Source organism: Fukomys damarensis, unplaced genomic scaffold, assembly GCF_012274545.1.
Source record: "Fukomys damarensis isolate Sample0158 unplaced genomic scaffold, DMR_v1.0_HiC HiC_scaffold_23, whole genome shotgun sequence".
Lineage (NCBI taxonomy): Eukaryota > Metazoa > Chordata > Mammalia > Rodentia > Bathyergidae > Fukomys > Fukomys damarensis.
Window position 1 is genome coordinate 18,413,694 of NW_022900935.1, and position 3,438 is coordinate 18,417,131.

Consider the following 3,438-nt stretch of genomic DNA (forward strand, 5'->3'; position numbering starts at 1 on the left):
AAAAAAAAAAAAAAAAAAAAAAAAAAAAAAGGAATTGTGCAGAGAACAAAGACCACGCTCAAAGAGTGACTTAGGAAAAAAACTTTCTGACCTAAAATTACAGGGCCATCAAGTTTAAAGTGAAGGAACCCTCAAAACTCTCTATTTCAGGACCAGGGATTTAGCTCAGTGGTACCGCTGCCTGCCTCACAAGTGAAAGGTCCCGAAGTTGATCCCCAGTACCAAAAACAAAAGCAAAACTCTTTATTTCATCTCCCTATCACCCACACCACAGAACAGATGGGGAAATCAAGGCCCACAGAGCAAAAGAGACTTCCCCAAATGACTCAGCATGGTGAGCCCTGAATGATAGCTACATTTCTCTTTTGCTATTTCCTTCTAAAGACAACCTCCTTGGTGGAACAGATTTGGGGTGGATTTCTGACCCTGCACTAACCAGCTGTGTGACTTTGATACGTGATGTAACATCTCTGGTCCTCAGCATCTACATTTTAAAAATAAAATAATATCCAGCTGTGGTGGCACAATGCCTGTAATCCCAGCACTTGGGAAGCTGAGGTGGGGGGATCGCTGTGAGTTCCAGGCCAGCCTGGGCTACATAGTTCAAGGCCAGAACTGCATAGGGAGACCCTGTCTCAAACAAAACAAAACAAAACAAAAAACCCAAAAAAACACAAACCAAACCAAACCAAACTACCTCATTAGTCTGCTATAAAGATTAAAGCATATAGTGCTTGTACAGTGCACAATAATATAAATATGCATACAGTTCCCATTTTACAGATGAGGAACTGAGGCTTGTCACAACTTCCTTTGGCTCAGGATTGTACTTCATGTCAGAGAGAGTGCCTAGAAGAATTTAAAGAAACCTCTGGGCGGGAATTGGGTGGGCACAGGTGAGCCAACCTCTCCTGCGTCTGTCACTGAGAGCTGCCTTTCTGTCCAGCTCCATAAGACACCAGCCACCTGGCGACCTTCCCTGCTCCTGCTTCCCGATGCACAAACAAGTTGTGAAACAGCCTGGGCAGTGACTCAGCCTGCAGGCCTGCTCAGCTGGTTACAGCCAGCAGGCTGGAACTGTTTGGTTGAGCCTTGAAAGACATTGTGTCTAACAAACATGTTGCTTGTCAAAACCCTGCTGGGGTGCCACGCACAGGCTATGAACTTAGTCCTTCAAGCGTCATGGGTGACTGAACCGGGTGCCAAAGTTGTCTACGTCTCCTGCTTGTTATTCAAGTCTAACAACCCTCTGGGCCAGTGCTGTGGAAGAGGGAAATGCGTGAGAGGCTGGCAGCTTCCCTTGCTGGAGGGGAAGCTTGATATGGTGGTCAGGGTCTGGGTTTTGCATCCATATTCTGCAGAGCTGAGTTCAGAGCCCCTTTGTGTCTCCGGGCAAGTGACTTAGCCCTCTAAATTTGAACTTCCGGGCCGGGGATTTAGCTCAGTGCTTCTGCCGCCTGCCTTGAAAGCACAAAGGCCCGAGTTCGATCCCTGGTACCAAAAAATAAAAATAAAATAAATTTGAACTTCCGTAGTCTATAAAATTCCCACCTTGCCTAGAGGTGGGAATTTTACGAGCAAATTTATCTTTCATCCCAATTGAGAAAAGGGCAAATTACATCTCCACTAGGATAGAGCAGGGACTGGTGAGGGCTCAGTGACCCTGGCACAGAGAATCTTCACATTGACTTGGGACCCCAGAGATCATAGGATGAAGAAAACACCAAGCACTTCAGCTTCTTCCAAGGCCAGCAGCTCAGCAGACCTTTGCTTTATGTATTCCACTGTGGAAGGCCTTGTGAAGAGTTTTAAAATAATTTACAGAAGGGCTGGGGATGTAGCTCAGTGGCACTGCTCCTGCCCAGCAAGTACAAGGTCCTGAGTTCAGTCCCTGGGTGGCACATGCTTATAATCTCAGCTACTCAGGAGGATGAGGCAAGAGGATTGCAAGTTCAAACCAGCCTGGACAGTTTAGCGAGATCCTATCTTGAAATAAAATATAAGACTTGGAGTTGTAGCTCAGTGCTCCCTGGGTTCAATTGCCAGTACCACAGACAGACAAACAAAACTCATGGGATTAAAGAGGTAAAAGATGTAAACTTTCTGAAATTTAGTAATCCATAAATTAATATTAGATTCATTTCCCAATAATCTATCCCTCCCCCTACTCAAAGGGAAATTCCCCTCCTGCTAAAGGCCTGTATGGTAGTGGCACATTTCCCCTTGCCTAGAAAGCATATCAGTGGTTGCCTAGGGAAGGATAGAAGGGTTGGAAGCTGATGGATAAGAGAGAGGTTCGAGATTTCTTGTTGGGGTAATGAAAATGTTTTAGCATTGATTGTGGTGATGGTTGTACAAGTCTATTCTAACAACCAGTGAAATTTATACTTGTCTGAAATGTGAATTATAGCTCAATAAAAGTGTTAACAAATACTACAGAGAGCTAACATTTAGCTCATCTGAACACTTGCCAGAAACTGGTATGAAGTCACACACTTGTACTCCCAGCTACTTGGAAGGCTGAGGCAAGAATATCACTTGAGCCCCTGAGTTCAAGGCCAGCATAGGCAACATAGTGAGATTCTATCTCAAAAAACAAACTAGTTGAAGGCCAGGGATTTAGCTCAGTGGTGCCACCGCCTACCTCACAAATGCAAGGTCCCGAGTTTGATCCCTGGTACCAAAAAACCAAACAAAACTAGTTGAATTGGGCATTACACACATGTAATCCCTGCACAGGAAGCTGAGGCAGGAGTTCAAGGCCAGCCTTGGCTACATAATCAGTTCAAGGCCAACCTGGTCCTTGAAAAACTATGTCTCAAGGAACTGAAACAAAAAACTAAACCAACTAATTAAGTAAATATTTGCCAGTATTGAGGTACAGCTTATGTCTCTTCTTAATTCTGGAATAATAATAATATAACTAACATTAGCATTTGCTACATACCAGGCACAATTTTATTTATTTAAGTTGATAGTTAATGTACTTATTACTTTGAATATCTCTCATTTTGAATTGACTCTGTGATAAACTTTGTAAAAAAATTTTACTTATTTATTTACTTTTAATGTTTACTTATTTAAAAACATTTTTACCCATGTGTAAATACCAAATAGTTTCTCTGGTGTGATAAACTAAAAGCGTTAAGTATGGTTCAAATTGTAAGATTGATAATGTGAAATAGGAAGAAAAGGAGTAGGGGAAGTGGGATGGGTAGGGGAAAGGAAAGGAGGGAAAAGAAAAATATGAGAAAAGGAGTAAAGGGAAACAAAGTCTTTGTAAATAGGGGAGGGTGGAGGGGGTGAAGGGAGGACAGGGGTATGGGGAAAAAAATAAGAACCAAGATACATCATGTAAAGGTACAAGATCCCAATAATGAATGTAACTGTACTGTATAACTAAAATGTACCAATAAACTTAATTAAAAAAAATTCTCA